Raw genomic sequence first — 18,622 nt, 5'->3', positions numbered from 1 at the left:
AGACGTCTAGCGGGACCGTGTAAGTTCGGGGCTGTGTTGGCAGACATGTTTTGGGACTTCTTTGTAATCGGCATCAACCAGAAGGTGATCCTTTGTAAACTACTGATGGTGGAGACGTTGGACTTGAACAGGGCCATCACGATTGCTCAGTCATGCATGACGATGGATAGAAGTCTAAAGTAGATATCAATGAAAAATCGAAACTCAGCAAGTACTGTAAATATGATTGATCCGGCGATCAACAGAGCAGCACATGGCAGGGCCTACCCGACTGCGTACGTGAAACCTGTGGCTGCCCAAAATCTTCCAGTGGGAATGCATCCAATTTCTCCGTGTTGGCGTTGTGGGGGAAATCACTGGCACCAACAATGCTGATTTAAGCAATATAGTTGCAAAGGCTGTCTGAGAGTGGGACATCACCAGCACAAGTGTCCGCAGATGAGCAAGCGTGCTGCGACACATCACATGGAGGATGATGGTCAGACTAGTGCGGATCCGGATACGCAATCCGAGATACCAGAGGAGGAAGTATATGGACTGTACTCGTTCCTAACTAAGAGCAAACCGATAATCATCAACGTGAAATTTAATGGGGTGCCGGTATTGATGGAACTGGACACGGGGGCAAGTCAATCAATAATGAGCCAGAGGGCATTTGACAAGCTGTGGGATACTAAGGCTGTGAGGCCCAGGCTGAGTCCAGTCAATGCCAAGTTGTGCACGTACACCAAAGAACTCATAACGGTGATTGGCAGTGCCATAATTAAAGTGTCGTATGACAGTGCGGTTCACGAGTTACCTATGGATTGTCCCAGGCAATGGCCCAATGCTGTTCGGCAGGAATTGGCTTGAAAAAATCAGATGCGATTGGAATGACATCAAGGCGTTGTCATCGGAGAAAGATACATGTGCCCAAGTACTGAGCAAGTTCCCCTCGCCGCAGAATGTGATGGAGCTGTGTTCGTTCCTGGGTCTACTCAACTACTTCAGTAACTTCCTGCCTAAATTGGGCACCTTATTACAACCACTGCACATGTTGCTAAGAAAAGGCATGGGTGTGGGGTGCGTCTCAAGACAGAACTTTTGAGAAAGCCACTAATTTGCTTTGCTCTAACAAGCTGCTGGTACATTATGACCCATGTAAACATTTAGTATTGGCCTGTGATGCTTTGTCATATGGAATTGGTTGCGTACTCCAACAAGCTAATGAGTCGGGTAAATTTCAACCAGTCGCATATGCTTCAAAAAGTTGTCTAAAGCGGAAAGAGCCTACAGTATGGTAGAGAAAGAAGCACTAACCTGTATGTATGGGGTTAAAAAGATGCATCTGTACCTGTTTGGTCTTGGTTTGAACTGGAGACAGATCACAAGCCGCTCATTTCACTGTTCTCTGAAAACAAAGGTATCAATACCAATGTTTCATCCCGCATCCAGAGGTGGGCGCTGACATTATCCGCTTATGATTATGTCATTCGCCATAGACCTGGCACCGAGAATTGTGCCAATGCTTTGAGCCATCTGCGTTGCCCACACCAGAGGTGGAAATGCCACAACCGGCAGACTTATTGTTAGTTATGGATGCTTTTAAGAGCGAAGGAATCCCTGTCACAGCTCAACAAGTTAAGACCTGGACCAGCCAGGACACGATTTTACCGGTGGTGAAGAGTTGCATCCTCAAAGGTGATTGGTCTGCCATACCCAAGCAAATGTGCGAGGAGACCAAACCTTACATTCGTCGCAAAGATGAACTGTCTATTCAGTCGGATTGTATACTGTGGGGCAATCGTGTTGTTTTGCCCAAGATAAAGAGAGAGAAATTTGTACGTGAGCTACATAGCACACATCCCGGCATTGTAATGATGAAAGCCATCGCCAGGCCTCATGTGTGGTGGCCGGGAATTGACTCTGAGCTGGAATCATGTGTGCATCAGTGCAACACTTGCATGCAGCTCAGCAATGCACCAGCGGAATTGCCGCTGAGTCTGTGGTCATGGCCGTCGAAACCATGGTCCAGGATCCACATAGACTTTGCAGGTTCCTTCCTGGGGAAGATTATTTTAGTTGTGGTGGATGCATAGTCCAAGTGGATAGGGTGTATACTCATGTCATCCAGCACATCCACAGCTACCATTGAGAATCTCAGTGTCATGTTCGCGACACATGGTCTGCTTAACATCGTTGTTAGCGGCAATGGATTGTGCTTCACCAGTCAGGAGTTTCAAGAGTTCATGAAATTCAATGGTATCAAACATGTAAGGCAAGCACTGTTCAAACCTGCATCCAATGGGCAAGCAGAACATGCTGTCCATATCATAAAGCAGAGTATGAAGCGAGTAACCCAAGGGTCACTGCAGACCCGCCTGTCATGCTTATTTACATACCAAGACCCACACATGCTTACCGGGGTCTCGCCTGCTGTACTAATGATGAAGAGAGGTCTTAAGACCAACCTATCTCTTGTACACACTGATTTGAATAATCATGTTGAATATAGAAGACAAAGTCAGCAAGGGTATCATGATCATGCAGCTGTGTCATGCGATATTTTTATAAATGATCCTGTATATGTTCTGAATTATGGTCAGGGTCCCAAGTGGATCGCTGGTACTGTCATGGCCAAGGAGGGCGACAGAGTATTTATTATCAAGTTCAAAAATGGGCAAACATGCAGGAAACATATGAATCAGACAAAGCTGCGGCACACAGACGAGCCGGAACAATCGGAGGAAGAGACAATCGACGACCAACCAATCTACCCCCAGTCTTCAGAGGATTCAGTGGCCATTAGTGAATCGGGTCTTTCAATCACTGACATGTTCAATGAAAATGGACTTTCAATCCCTGACATGGCCATTTCCACTCCCACCAGGTCAGCCACCCAGCCACCAGTCACAACAGACTCTGAACACTCACCCAAAGCTGGAGTTGAACTGAGATGGTCAACCTGGGAGTATAAAACACCGGACCGTCTCAATTTGTAAAAGACTGTGTTAATATCTCAGAGTGGGGTATTGTCATGTATGTACTTGTGGGATCTCAAGCCACTAGATGGCGTCACTGTTGGAGGCCATTGGGTTGCATGCACGTGTGTGCTAGCCCAAGTATAAAAGGCCAGCCATTTTGTATATTAGTCACTTTGGGCCTTAATAAAGCAGAGCCAAGGTCATACCTCTTGGAGTTAAACAGTACTCAGTCTAACAGTTATTGCATACACAACATCCTTGTCCTTCTCCTCATCTTCCTCCTCGTTCTTCTCCTCCTTCTCAGGTTGTGCAGTATGCAGCAGACGTCAACGAATAGGAAAACCCATTCAGGCGAGTACTGGAGGACTCCTCCTGAGCGGTCAAAGCAGCACAACCGTTGCTTGAGCACTCTGATGGACTGCTCAAATATGTTCCTGCTGGTGGCATGGCTCTCGTTGTATGTTTCATAGCCTAGTCTCTGCATTTAGCTACGTTTGAGGGCTGTAAGGGAGAAGCTGTACTGAATTGAGCCAAGCATGATTATTTAAAAATTCATTCTTGGGATAATGATATCATTGGCAAGGCCGGCATTTATTGCTGATCCCTAGTTACCCTTGAGAAGGTGGTGCTAAGTCTTCTTGAACCGTTGCAGCTCATATGGTGAAGGTGCTCCCACAATGCTGTAAGGTAGGGAGTTCTAGGATATTGACACGGAACAATGAAGGAACGGCGATATATCTCCAAATGGTGGAGATGGTATGTGACTTGAATTGTGAATATTGTAAGAGAGGATTTCAATTTCTTCATTCATTTATTTGGTCACTGTTTGCGGGTGAACAGTGCGCACGATGCCTGTTATCGGGCCGAAAATTGCGGTTGGAGGCTTCCTTCGTACAAACACCTCTGACCTGAAAAAAATCAATGAAACTACCTGTTGGTCCCGGAGGAATGTAGGATTCTGGTCGGAGGTCTTCATTCATTGCACAGCATACGGGAAGATGTCTGCTGGAATCATGTGGGCCTGGACCACCAATCACTATCTAGTATTCTCATTGATAATAATGGGAACTTCGTTTTTACGAGCTCCCATTACTATTAATGAGAATAACCCCTTAAAACAAGAAATACAGCACAATAATAAAAAAAAACACCTCACATATTAAAAATTAATTAAAATTAAATGTAATTAAATGTTTTAGAAAAAAAAATTGGAATTTTTTTTTAATGTGTTTTAATTGGGTTAAAAATTAACTTACCTTAATGGACAGGCTTTTAAATATAAAAATTAATGATTAAATTTAATTTTTCTTTGTTTTAAAAGTGTTACGCTGGTAAAAGTAAGCTATACGCCTGCTTTTACCAGCCGTAAGAGTTTGAATCTCTGCTGCGCGAATTTCCTTCCTGCGGGATGCTTGCGATCTGTCTCGAAATTTTGACAGATTGGAAAAGTCAGTTCTCGGCGCACGCACATCGCGCAATGAGAACTGGCTTTTGCGAGGCCTCGTCGGGTGCGTGCACACTTCGTACGTACCCAGCGAGGCCGCAATTTTCAGCCCATTGGTTTGTAAGCATACACAGTAGCCTCTCAAGTAGCACTGTCTGCTGTGTCATGACTGCTTATATGATATTCCTATGACTTTCATTAATAAAGAAGCATATCGTAAAACGCTGTTTCTCTAACTTGCCTTCTATGTAAATAACCTTGTTGTACAGTCCCAAGAGCTGTGCCAAAAGAGAAAATTTGCTGCATTTATTATTATGTAAAAAAGCAACATAACTAAACTCGTGAGTTTGATGTGGATCCATTTCAGTTTGAATGACAATTGTACATAGACAAAACAATTTAAAAACAGTCATTGTCAGGGTCTGAGGATGATTATGTCAGGGATTGTATTTCAACGCTATTAAGCTCACCTCAGATGTAAAGTGGCTGCTGAGGATGCAAAGCATTATTGCCAAAATGTTGGACTTTAAATTGGTAGTCACCGCTTAGAATGCAACAGTAGCAAATCTCCTGACATGTTGCTTACCGGTCGAGGAAAAGGTTGAACTGTGTGTCTGGCAGAACCAGATGTAGAGGATCTGGGTGGATAGTGGATGTCAGCATTGGGGCTTAAGGTGAGATAAGAACATAAGAAATAGGAGCAAGAATAGGCCATTTGGCCCCTCACGTCTTCTCCCCCTTTCAATAGATCATGAGACAAAAGTTCTCTACGAACCTGCCCCCGCCACACAGTACTGCTTCCTGATTATCAAGATCCATGACGCGATCTTGGACAATGTGGACCACTTCCCATACCTTGGGAGCATACTATCAGCAAGGACAGACATCAATGACGAAGTCCAACACCACCTTCAGTGTGCCAGTGCAGCCTTCGATCGCCTGAGGAAAAGAGTGTTCGAAGACCAGGATCGCAAATCCGGTACCAAGTTCATGGTCTACAGAGCAGTAGTGATATGCTTCAGAGACATGGACTATGTACAGTAGGCACCTCAAAGCACTGGAGAAGTACCATCAATGCTGCCTCTGCAAAATCCTGCAAGTTCATTGGCACCAATGTCAGCGTTCTCTCTCAGGCTAACATCCCCAGTTTTGAGGCATTGACCACGCTTGATCAACTCCGATGGATGGGCCATATTGTCCTCATGCCCGATACTAGATTCCCGAAACAAGCACTCTACTCCGAGCTATGTCACGGCAAGCGAGTCCCGGGAAGGCAGAGAAAACGCTTCAAGGACACCCTCAAATTGTCCTTGAAAAAATGTAACATCCCCACCGACTCTTGGGAATCCCTGGCCCAGGACCGTTCAAAGTGGAGGAGAAGCATCTGAGAAGGCGTCGAACATTTTGAGTCTCGTCGCCGGGAGCACGCGAAAGTACAAACAGCGGCAGGAGCGCCGACAAATCAAGCACCCACCCACCCGTCCCTCTAACCACCATTTGCCCCACCTGTGGCAGAGACTGTAGATCCCGTATAGGTCTCATCCGTCACCTAAGAACTCATTTTAGTGTGGAAGCAAGTCATCCTCGACTCTGGGGGACTGCCTAAGAAGAAGAAAGAAGGCTCATCTTCTCCCTCAACTCCACTTGGCTGCACTGTCCCCATAATTCCCTTTGATTCCCTTAATATCCAAAAATCTTAGAGGTTGAGTGCTACTCTGAGTATTGGGGTGTGTGGGCTTTAGAGCTTGATTTTGGGAAGATGGAAAGGAAGGAAAGTTAAGGCCAGGAGAGATGTAAGCTGGGGGAGGGGCGTTGGGGGGGGGGGGGTGGTCGACCCCTCTGAGGCTTGTGGAGACTCAGAGATTAGTGTTCTGCAAGTGGAGTTATAGGTAACCTGTTACATATGTAAACTTGTATTTACTCTGTACAGCCACCAGAGGGCTCATCCCCTGAAGTCCCAAGGGATCCCATAATCCCATAATTGGGAGCACAGGTATTTAAGGAGGCTTCACAGGTTGGAGAGGCATTCTGGAGACCTGCAATAAAAGACTAAGTCACACTTTATTTTAAGCTCACAGTGTTCAGTCTGACTCTTTCTCCATACACTACAACTGGCGAAGAGACACAGATAGCAAACCCAAAGATGCAGAGAACAGTGGGCATCCTGGAGAAATTCTCAGAGGGAGATGATTGGGAAACTTTTGTGGAGCGACTCGACCAATACTTCGTGGCCCACGAGCTAGATGGGGAAGAGAGCGCTGCCAAACAAAGGGCAATCATCCTCACCGTCTGTGGGGCACCAAAGTATGGCCTCATGAAGAATCTGCTCACTCCAGCGAAATCCACGGAGAAATCATGCGACGATTTGTGCACACTGGTCCGAGAGCATTTGAACCCAAAGGAAAGCATTCTGATAGCGAGGTACCAGTTCTACACCTACAAAAGGTCTGACGGCCAGGAAGTGGCGAGTTATGTCGCCGAGCTAAGACGCATTGCAGGACATTGCGAATTTGAAGGACATTTGGAGCACATGCTCAGAGACTTTTTCGTACTTGGCATTGGCCACGAAACCATACTTCGCAAACTTTGACTGTAGAGACCCCAACATTGAGTAAGGCCATAGCGATAGCCCAGGCGTTCATTGCCAACAGTGACAATCCGAAGCAAATCTCTCAGCACACAAGTGCTGCTACAAGTACTGTGAACAAAGTGATGTTGTTTTCGAATCGTAACGTACAGGGCAGGTCACACATGCCTGCAGCTACACATCCGCAGATGTCTCAGAGTCCACCATCAAGGCCATTAACACCTTGTTGGCGCTGCGGGAGTGATCATCGTTTCCATTCATGCCGATTCAAAGAGTACGTTTGCAAGGGCTGTGGAACAATGGGACACCTCCAACAAGTGTGCAGGCGAGCTGCAAAGCCTGTTAAACCTGCAAACCATCATGTTGCAGAGGAGGACAGATCCACGGAGGATCACGACGAACCAGAGCCTCAGATCGAAGAGGCAGAGATACATGGGGTGCACACATTCACCACGAATTGTCCCCCGATAATGCTGAATATTGAACTGAATGGACTCCCGGTGTCAATGGAACTGGACATCATGGGCAAAAAGACTTTCGAAAGGTTGTGGTGCAACAAGGCCTCAAGGCCAGTCTTAAATCCAGTTCGCACGAAAAAAAGAACTTACACGAAAGAACTGATTCCTCTAATCGGCAGTGCTGCCATAAAGGTCTCCTACGATGGAGCGATGCACAAGCTACCACTCTGGGTGGTACCGGGTGATGGTCCCATGCTGCTCGGCAGGAGCTGGCTGGGAAAGATACACTGGAACTGGGACGACGTCCGAGCGCTATCACCTGCTGACGACACTTCGTGTGCCCAGGTCTTAAACAAATTTCCTTCGCTGTTCAAACCAGGCATCGGGAAATTCCAAGGAGCAAAAGTGCAGATCCAGCTAATTCCGGGGGCGCGACCCATCCATCACAAGGCGAGAGCAGTACTGTACATGATGAGAGAAAGGATAGAGATCGAGCTAGACCGGCTACAAAGAGAGGGCATCATTTCCCCGATCGAGTTTAACGAGTGGGCCAGTCCTATCGTCCCAGTCCTCAAGGGAGATGGCACCGTCAGAATCTGGCGATTACAAAGTAACTATCAATCGTTTCTCCCTGCAGGACCAATTCCCACTACCAAAGGCTGACGACCTCTTTGCAACGCTGGCGGAGGAAAAACGTTCTGAAGCTGGATCTGACTTCAGCCTACAAGACGCAGAAACTGGAGGACTCATCGAAGGCCCTCACCTGCATCAACACGCACAAAGGTCTTTTTGTTTATAACAGATGCCCGTTTGGAATCCGATCGGTGGCGTCGATATTCCAGAGAAACATGGAAAGCTTACTGAAGTTGGTCCCGCACACCGTGGTCTTCCAGGACGACATCTTGGTCACAGATCGGAACACAGTCGAGCATCTGCAGAACCTGGAAGAGGTTCTTAGTCGACTCAACCACGTGGGGCTCAGGTTAAAATGCTCCAAGTGTGTTTTCCTGGCACCTGAAGTGGAGTTCCTGGGAAGGAGGAATGCGGCGGACGGCATCAGGCGCACCAACGCGAAGACGGAGGCAATCGAGAACACACCGAGGCCACAGAACGTGACGGAGCTGCGGTTGTTTCTGGGACTCCTGAACTACTTTGGTAACTCCTTACCGGGTCTCAGCACACTGTTAGAACCACTGCATGTCTTACTACGAAAAGGGGATGAATGAGTTTGGGGCAAAAGCCAAGAAAGTGCCTTTGTAAAAGCAAGAAAATTGTTATGCTCAAACAAATTGCTTGTGTTTGTGTGATCCATGTAAGCGTTTCGTACTAGCATGTGTATTGCAACAAGCTAATGATTTCGGGAAACTGCAACTGGTTGCTTATGCATCCAGGAGTCTGTCTAAGGCTGAGAGAGCCTACAGCATGATTGAGAAAGAAGCGTTAGCGTGTGTCTATGGGGTAAAGAAAATGCATCAATACCTGTTTGGGCTAAAATTCGAATTGGAAACTGACCATAAGCCACATATATCCCTGTTCTCCGACAGTAAAGGGATAAATCCCAATGCATCAGCCCGCATCCAGAGATGGGTGCTCACATTGTCTGCATACAACTACGCCATCGCCACAGGCCAGGCACAGAAAACTGCGCCGATGCTCTCAGTAGGCTGCCATTGCCCAACTCTGGGGTGGAAATGGCGCAGCCCGCAGATCTAGCCATGGTTATGAAAGCATTTGAGAGTGAGCAATTATATGTCACTGCCCGGCAGATCAAAACCTGGACAAGCCAGGACCCCTTATTATCTGTAGTCAAAAGCTGTATGCTTCACGGGAGCTGGTCCAGTGTCCCAGTGGAAATGCAGGAAGAGATAAAGCCATTCCAGCGGCGCAAAGATGAAATTAAATATACAGGCAGACTGCCTTCTGTGGGGCAATCGAGTAGTTGACCCCAAGAAGGGCAGAGACATCTTCATCAATGACCTCCACAGTACCCACCCAGGCATCGTAATGATGAAAGCGATAGCCAGATCCCATGTGTGGTGGCCCGGTATCGATGTGGACTTCGAGTCCTGCATTCAGAGATGCAATACATGCTCGCAGTTAAGCAATGCACCCAGGGAGGCGCTGCTAAGTTTATGGTCTTGGCCCTCTAAACCATGGTCTAGGGTACACGTCGATTATGCAGGCCAGTTCTTGGGTAAAATGTTCCTTGTGGTACTCCAAGTGGATTGAATATGAGATAATGTCGGCTAGCACATCCGCTGCCACTACTGAAAACCTGCGGGCCATGTTTTCCACACACGGTCTACCCGAGGTCCTGGTGAGCGACAATGGGCCATGTTTTACCAGTGCTGAGTTCAAAGAATTCATGACCCGTAACGGGATCAAACATGTCACATCTGCCCCATTTAAACCAGAGTCCAATGGTCAGGCAGAGAGAGTAGTGCAAATCATCAAGCAAGGCTTGAAGAGGATAACTGAAGGCTTACTGCAGACTTCTGAGTCCTGCTTAGCTACCACACGAGACCCCACTCACTCACTGGGATCCTACCTGCTGAATTGCTCATGAACAGAGCACTTAAGACAAGGCCCTCATTAGTTCACCCTGATCGACATGAACAGAGAGCAGGCGGCTTCAACAAAGTGCATACCATGATAGCGCAAATGTGTCACGCAAGATTGAAATCAATGATCCTGTATTGTATTAAATTATGGACAAGGTCCCAAGAGGCTTCCTGGCACTGTCGTGGCCAAAAAGGGGACAGTGTGTTTTGGGTCAAACTTTCAAATGGACTCATTCACTGGTAACACTTGATCCAAATCAAACTCAGATTCACGGACTATCCTGAGCAACCCACCTTGGACCCTACCTTTTTTGATCCCCCAACATACATACCAGTGGCAACCGACACCACAGTTGACCACGAAGCAGAACCCATCATCCACAGCAGCCCAGCGGGGCCCAAAACACCAGGCAGCCCAGCAAGGCCAGCTGCACAGCAGCCCAGTGAGGGCCCAACAAATGATTCAACAATACCAGCTTTCACACCGAGACGATCAACCAGGGCAAGAAGGGCCCCAGATCGACTCACATTGTAAATAGTTACACTATTGACTTTGGGGGGGGGAGTGTTGTTATATATGTAAACTTGCATTTACTCTGTACAGCCAACCGAAGGCTCATACCCTGGAGTCCTAAGGGATTCCATAATCCCTTGGGAGCACAGGTATTTAAGGAGACTTCACAGGTTGGAGAGGCACTCTGGAGACCTGCAATAAGAGACTAAGGTCACACTTTACTTTGAGCTCACAGTGTTCAGTCTGACTCTTTCTCCATACACTACAAACATTTCTGCTATTTTATTCCTAGGAGCTAATGATTATCCATTCACCTCAGAATTTACAATATTTAAGGCAACACTAAAAGAGAAAGAAAGAACTTGCCTTTATGTAGAGCCTTTCACGACCTCAGGATATCCCAAAGCGCTTTACAGCCAATGAAGTACTTTTGAAGTATAGTTACTGTTGTCATGTTGGAAACGCAGCAGCTAAATGGTGCACAGCAAGCTCCCACAAACACCAATTTGATAATGATCAGATTATCTGTTTAAGTGATGTTGGTTGAGGGATAAATATTGGTCAGGACACCAAGGAGAACTCCTCTAAATGGTGTCATTGGATCTTTTAAGTCCACCTGAAGGGCAAAGAAGGCTTTGGCTTAACCTCATACGAAAGACAGCACATTTCAACAGTGCAGCATTCCCTCAGTACTGCACTGCAGTGTCAGCCAAATTATGTGCTGAAGTCTCTGGATTGGGACATAAATGTGAGAGTGCTGCCACTGAGTTAAGGCTGACACTAAACATTGTGGGTGTGCAATGCTGTTAGGTAGAAGTACCTTTTAAAAGGAATTAAGTAGCAAAAGCTTTATGCAAGGAACGAGCTTGGGTGTATTAATATACGTGACCTCTCTATTGGTAAGGAAGGCATAATCAATGATTGGCTGAATGAAGATACCCACGCTTAGTTCAGATTTTGAGTTGAATTTGTTTCAGTCCAAACTGGTTTAAGTACATCAAGTCAGCCCAGAATTTAAAAAATTGTTATCGAGTTTAGTGGAGAAATAAAACCTACATCAAAGTCAAGTATTTGGTGTATTTGGGTTAAAATTTCTTGCAGAACTGAGAATTCTTGCACTTTACACAAAACCAAAATGTAATCCAAGTTAAATGATGATCTGAAACACCCCTCTATGTCTACCTGGGATCTGCTCATTTACACAGTTTGTTATATTTGATCTTTCTGTACTTCAGAACATTGTAGTAAGGCATTACTCTCTTTAAAAAAAAATGTTCATGGGATGAGGGCCATTGATCCTAGTTGCCCTGACAACTGACTGGCTTCCAAGGCCACCTTAAAGGGCATCAAGAGTCAGCCACATAGTGTAGGGCTGGAACAACATGTGGGCCTGACTGGGCATGTGAAGGCCATTTGTGACCTCATTGGGCTTTTACAATAATCTGACAGCTTTCTCGGCTATTGCATATCTGGTGCTATCCCATAAATGGCTTGATTTATTATATTGAATTTCATAACTTGCCATGGTGGGATTTGAACTCATGACCTATAGAACGTGTAAGAATACAGTTCAGAGGAATTAGGTCACACACAAGTCCTCTATCTTTTTGTGCAATTGCACTGCACTCCCGCTCTTCCCAGAATTGAGCAGGATCCAGACCTCGCTTGAAGTCACACATACAAGGAAAGTGCTTCTTGGACCTGTCAGAGTCAGGGACCCTGATGCTGCTCCCACTCCACCCCCAGCCCCTTTTTGCTCAGGGTGTAATGGATGGTGTGGAGAAGGGTGAGACAAATTTGGTCCTAATTGCTGATTACCATAATTTGTACTTGCCTCGAGATGCTAAACCAGAAACTTGGGGGGGTGAAATTGCTCCTTTTTGCGACACGCGTTAGCACCTGTGGGGGGCGCTAATGGGGTGCAAAGCACCTTTTGCCTGGGGTTGGGGGGGCCGCTACTGGCTCCCAGAAAATTGCCTAGGAGTTTGCAGAGGCGCTGTCATTGCAGCGCAATCATGGCAGCGCTGTGCCACGCGGGTAGCACCCCGGGCCGCCGCACAACTGGCGATGACGTCATCACCGTGCGCGGTGACCCTTCAGCGCTGTGCGGCGACCTCATTCCATGGGGGAATATTGCCCCGCAGCCAGTGAGGCTAGCACAAGCGGACATCAACGCTAGCCTCGCGGGTTGCGAAGCTGGCCGACATCCGCTCGCGGGCCGGATGTTAAAGGGGAGGGCACCAGCGCCCCACAGCATCATCTTTGCTGTTTTGCCAACTCTCGGGTCGGCTCCAATATTTGCTCATTAGCATGGTCTGGGCCGCCATCGTGTAGCCCAGCACTCCGTTTTGGATGCCAGGCTGCAACCCCGGTACCACGCTGCCCTGGTGGTCCAGTGGAGGCCATTAGAGGTCTTGCAGAGTGCGCAACGGCCCTTCCCTTTAAGCAAAGGGGAGGGGCATTGACATGCGTTAGCGTTACGAGGAGCGATCGCGCCATGTTAGCACCACTAGTCCTGCCCCATCAGGAAGTGGAGCACACGAGGTTGCACTCCACTTCCTTTGAAAGGCAGTAAGCCCAATGCAGCGGCCGGGGCAAGACTTTTGCGTCAGAAAGTCCCGCCCCGAGCAGGTTACCCCCCCACCAATCGGGGCGCAGGACAATTTCACCTACTTGCAATTTTAGCCCTCAAGTACTGATTGGACAAAATTCATGGGGCAGTATATGTAGGCTTTTTGCACCCACTTCCACTGAAGGTGTGGACAGCTCTGGCTGGCACATTGCAGAATGGCTCAGGGACTGAGGGAGAGGGTACACAGGTTCTCGGATGTGGCACTGGAGGTCCTGGTGGAGAATGTTCAGTGGAGGAGGAATGTCCTTTACCCGCAGGGGGGAAGGACATCACCTCACCCTCCTGTCCCTCTCTCCTGCAGCAGCCGATGCTGTTCTGCATGGCTGCATGTCCTCATCCAGACCAAAGGACCTCCAGCAAGATGCCCATGACCAAGCTCTCCCTTTCTCCTGGTGACTCCGATAAAGTGTCCAATGAGGTGGAGTAACACAGCACTTACTCTTTTTAGGTGAATACTGTAGTGTATGGAGAAAGAGTCAGACCGAACACTGTGAGCTCAAAGTAAAGTGTGACCGTAGTCTTTTATTGCAGGTCTCCAGAGTGCCTCTCCAACCTGTGAAGCCTCTTTAAATACCTGTGCTCCCAAGGGATTATGGGATCCCTTGGGACTCCAGGAGATGAGCCCTCTGGTGGCTGTACAGAGTAAATACAAGTTTACATATATAAAAATACCTCAAAAAATTTGTGGAATAAATGTTGCTCAAGTATTGATGAAGTCTTGACAAAGTGTCTCAGAAACTCAATATGTTTCAGAGGTCCTCTTCACAGTTCCATTAGCATCGAATATGAAATGGTGAGTATCCCTTTAAGTAGCTCTTGAAATCGACATCAACGCCATGTTTACTCCCAAACAGCAGGTCGCTGTTAAGAGAGGGTGTTAGTTGAAGCGCTAGCCACCCCAAAATGCCATGCAGCCTCTTTAATGAGCGCTAGTAGGCATTTTAAGTGACAATCAGCTGCTTAACAAGCCTCCAGGTGGCCTTTCCTAGCGCTGGCTTCACCTCCTTTCCCCTTCCCTTTTATAGGGGGCACTGGAAAAATGTGATTTTAGCGGCCAAAAAAAAAACCAAAAAAAGAAAAACACAAAAAAAAAACCAAAAAAAAAGAAAAAAAAGGGGCCTTGTAAATGTCTGCTGTGTCATCCAGGGCGGGTGGCACGGTTTAATGTTTTATGTTTTACATATAAACTCGAAAAGAGTTTCACCTCCTTTACCTCACAACTTGAGCCGCCTCGAGGAAATCCCCTCCGTGCCTTTCAGTTCCGCGCGGAGGGGTTTCCTGTACGGGCTGCTCCTGCACACTCTCAACTTTGCCATCCTCGCCGGCCGTCCGGACACGCCATGGCGTACCATCTTGCCGTCCGGAGGAGGCGGGGTCCCCGATGGAGGGCACTCTATGCGGGAGTCCTCCCACTATTCATCGGGGACTTGGCCTGGAGGGTGGTGCATGGAGCAGTGCCGTGCAACAAATTTTTAAGCCGGTTCACGGACTCCCAGGCCGCCTGCAATTTCTGCAGTCTGGAAGTGTCCGTGTTCCATGTTTTTATGGAATGCACGAGGTTGCAGCCCCTGTTTCATTATTTAAAGGGGCTGCTCCTGAAATTCTGGCTGCACTTCAGTCCCACTCTCCTGATCTTTGGGCACCCTGTGCGGAGGGGAGCGGGTAGGTCCGAGGGCCTCCTCGTAGGACTGCTCCTGGGCACGGCCAAGGGTGCCATTAGCCGGTCCAGGCAGCGGGCGGTCGAGGGGGTCGTTCAACCTGACTGCCTGCCTCTCTTCCACGCGTACATCCGCGCCAGGGTGTCCTTGGAGATGGAGCACGCGGTGTCCACCGGTACGCTCGCGGCCTTCGGCGAGAGGTGGGCACCGGAGGGACTGGAGTGCATCGTCACGCCCGGCAACCAAATTTTAATTTGATTTTATGTTTTAAAGTTTAATTTGTTTTAATTGCCGGTGCTTTTAGTGTACCCCTCCCCTTTTATAGGGGGCACTGGAAAAAATGTGATTTTAGTGCCCAAAAAAAAAACCAAAAAAAAAAACCCACAAAAAAGAAAAAAAAGGGCCTTGTAAATGTCTGGTGTGTCATCCAGGGCGGGTGGCACGGTTTAATGGTTATGTTTTTTCAGGTAAACTCCAAAAGAGTTTCACCTCCTTTACCAAATTGGCCTCTTGCGCTAAATGTGGGCTAAACTGATGTTTCAGTTCAAGACACCATCTTAGCCACCTTGGCTCTTTAGCACCTAAACTAGTCGGCAAAAATTGCCCCCGCTGAGTTTTGAGTAACATATAACATGCATTTGACCTAATGTACGAAATGCACTTTTACTTAGGATCAAGGAATGATGCTGAGCTTTCATGTTTTCCTATTGCCACACAACAAAGAAAAAGAATAAAAATTGAATGGACAATCAAAGTGCTAACCTAGATATTCTCCCAAGTTGATAACAACAGCATGTCATAGCGACAAAGTCATCATCATCATAGGCGGTCCCTCGAAATGAAGATGACTTGCTTCCACGCCAAAAGAGGATAAATTCGCAGGTGTTCCAATGAAGGACTTATAGTTCCAGGTCCTGAACTACATCCTGAAGGGGGAAGATGCCTGTGAATGGATTTTTTTAACGTGTTGTGACCGTTGCACAGCAGCCATCTCACGGGCTTGACAGAGCTAGGTCTTGGTCCAGTGGCAAGGATTAACCAAGACGACTGGAGACCTGCTCTGCTGAAAAAGAATAGCGACAAAGTATGCACACCTTAAATATTAATGAATAGCATTGAGTAAGAAACCAGGCTATTGTATGTACAGCATCACTCTGGAGGCAAAAATGTATAAATACTGAATGTCAGTGGATAATTACATTAAATGCGTTCAAGTAAATTGACTAAATTAATGTACTCACCTTGCGGGGGGGACTTTAACTGGGAGTGGGTCCCGGGTGGGTGGGTCAAGTATCACACATGCCCGACGTCATCAGTTTGAGGCCTGGGCTATTTTAGCTCCCGGGTCTCATTTGCACCCAGTGGCCAGCTGCCCACATGAAACGGGTAGAAAGAGGCAGCTTCAGACCTGTCAAAATCGTGGGGCTCGGAGGCAGCCCACTGGCACCAATTTAGGTCGTGGTGGTGGTGGTTGGGGCAGTTTTACAGGTGGTAATTGAGCGGGGGCTAGTCTTTTTTGACATATTTTAAAGGGGCTCCGCTTCTTCCCCGCCAGGTTTTATTGAGTGTGTCATCGCGACGGGCACCCCATTCAGTAGCCCATTAAAATGGCATCAAGACTCTAAAGACATCAATAGGATCCCAATTTGAATGTATTTACGAGGCTTCTGAGTCAGTTAGGTGCCTCGGTTGCCTAAAGAAAGGGCCCATTTTGGTTGGGGAAAATCGAGCGGGAAATCGGGTGGTAAGTCTTTGCACAGCTGGTTTAATTGCACGCCTCTCCGTTCACGCCAGATAGGGTGAGTTAAAATCCTATCCCATCTTCCCCCCCACACCACCCCCCCCCCCACCCGCCCCCACTACAACTTGATGTAAATTTTCAAATTAGTTAAATTGCTCTGTTTTTTCACTAAACGGGAAATACCAAATTGGTATTATTACATAGAAATACAAAGAAATTACAATACGGAAAGAGGCCATTTGTTGCAACCAGTTGGTGTTGGTGTATACCCTCCACACGAGCCTCCTAATCCCATGTGCCTGCTATGTTTCGATATCCCTTTATCCCCCTTACAATCAGCCACCTATTTAACCTAGTCCAAGTTGACACGGTTCCTGCTTCAATCACTAAATCTGGTTGTGTATTCCACAGCCTCACAATCCTCTATGTTACTTGTCATTTGGTAAAATACTTTTGCCTATGGCTTATTTTCTGATGTTTTGTCTGCCAGTGGTTTAATTTTAGCAGGAGTATTTTTAAGTAAAAGCCACTTGACTGTTATACTTTCAGCAGCTAATGACTGCTCCTTCATATAGTGTGTGATTGTTCTCGAATTGCTGATGTGTTCTGTGCTAAAAATAATTAGCACCATTAGATGCACTTAGACAACAATACACTTGCCATAGTGCTCAGTGCAATAAAATAGCTTTTCACATTACCTTTAAGGCTGGCATCTACTAACGGAAAGTACCTAAGTGCTTTTAGTGCTGACCTTTATGAACGAGTATACAAAAGAATGTCTATTTCTTATGATTTAAATGTTCTCTTTTTTTAAAGCATGCAGGTTTATACAAAGCTTCTGTTCCACCGAGCTGGGCTGGTAGATATTTACGTCAGACTGGTTAACCAATGCTTATGGATCCTTTTCATTATCCTAAAATACTTCACAATTTGAAGAAGCTTTTATGTCCCATTTAGATCACAGGTGCTACTGGGTTGCAGGGATGTGCAGAACTTTAACTATTTTTTTGTGGAAAAATAAACACTTGCCTGGTTTTTAAAAAAAGCTGTTCATTTAGTTCTATCACATCAGGCACAGTTCTTTGGTTAATAGATAGGCAGGAATCTACTTCAAGGTGCCTTCCAGTCCTGATATGTCTGACAGAAAGAGCTAGGGTGATTTGTCAGCTAAAATTTTCCTCCTATCTGTGAGGTACTGGCAACCCTACTCAGCAATGGCATAGCCAAAGCCTGGAACCTGTCACATGGAGGGGAGGAGGTGTGCCTCTTGCCTGTTTTAAGCAAGGTGAGTGGGACTAGAGGATTCAGATTGCAACTGGGTCTAATTGTATGGATTATCATCTTAAACCTGCAGTCAGTACCCGTCCAGCAATGGCACAGCCAAAACCATAAATCTGCCACACGGAGCGGGGAGGTAGTCGATGGCAAGCCTGCACTCAGTAACTCTCCAGCAATGGCACAGTCAAAACCTGGAATATGCCACATGGAAGCGGGGGTGGGGGAGTAATAATCTGAATCCTGCCAATCCATGGCACAGCAAGTATTGGCATCAATGCACAAGAACAATGGCACCATCCAAGATGTCATGAGTGGCCATTTTACATTTAATTTTCTTCACCAACCAAATGCAAGACTGGGTTATTACTCCCAGGAATCTTCCCTCTAACATTCTCTGCTGTCAGCAAAGTGATGTGAGGAAATCCAACCTTGCGATGTATCGTCATTTTCAGTATGCATTGTACATTTCTACTGTGTGCAAAAATTCATCTCACTATCCTTCGAGCGTGTTGCTCTGCCTTCCATATGTATTTCATTACGTAAATCCTCTGCAATCAGGAGATCCATTTAATCCTCACAGAAGTTAGTGCGGAGGAGATGCTGGAGATATTTTCCAGCTATCTTCTGCCAAGTCAATGCATCCCATTTCTGGGTAGTTTGAAAATCAGCAAACAAGTCAGCCAAGACTTGCAAAAAAAATAATCGCAACAAAAATGCAGTGAGATGTGGAAAATTTTAAAACATTTAAAAACTAGGCCCTTTGAAGCAGATTATACTGTTCAATCA

The sequence above is a fragment of the Pristiophorus japonicus genome, chromosome 5, assembly GCF_044704955.1.
Source record: "Pristiophorus japonicus isolate sPriJap1 chromosome 5, sPriJap1.hap1, whole genome shotgun sequence".
NCBI classification, from domain to species: Eukaryota; Metazoa; Chordata; class Chondrichthyes; family Pristiophoridae; genus Pristiophorus; species Pristiophorus japonicus.
The sequence above is the reverse complement of the archived record's forward strand: the minus strand, read 5'-3'. Positions refer to the sequence as shown.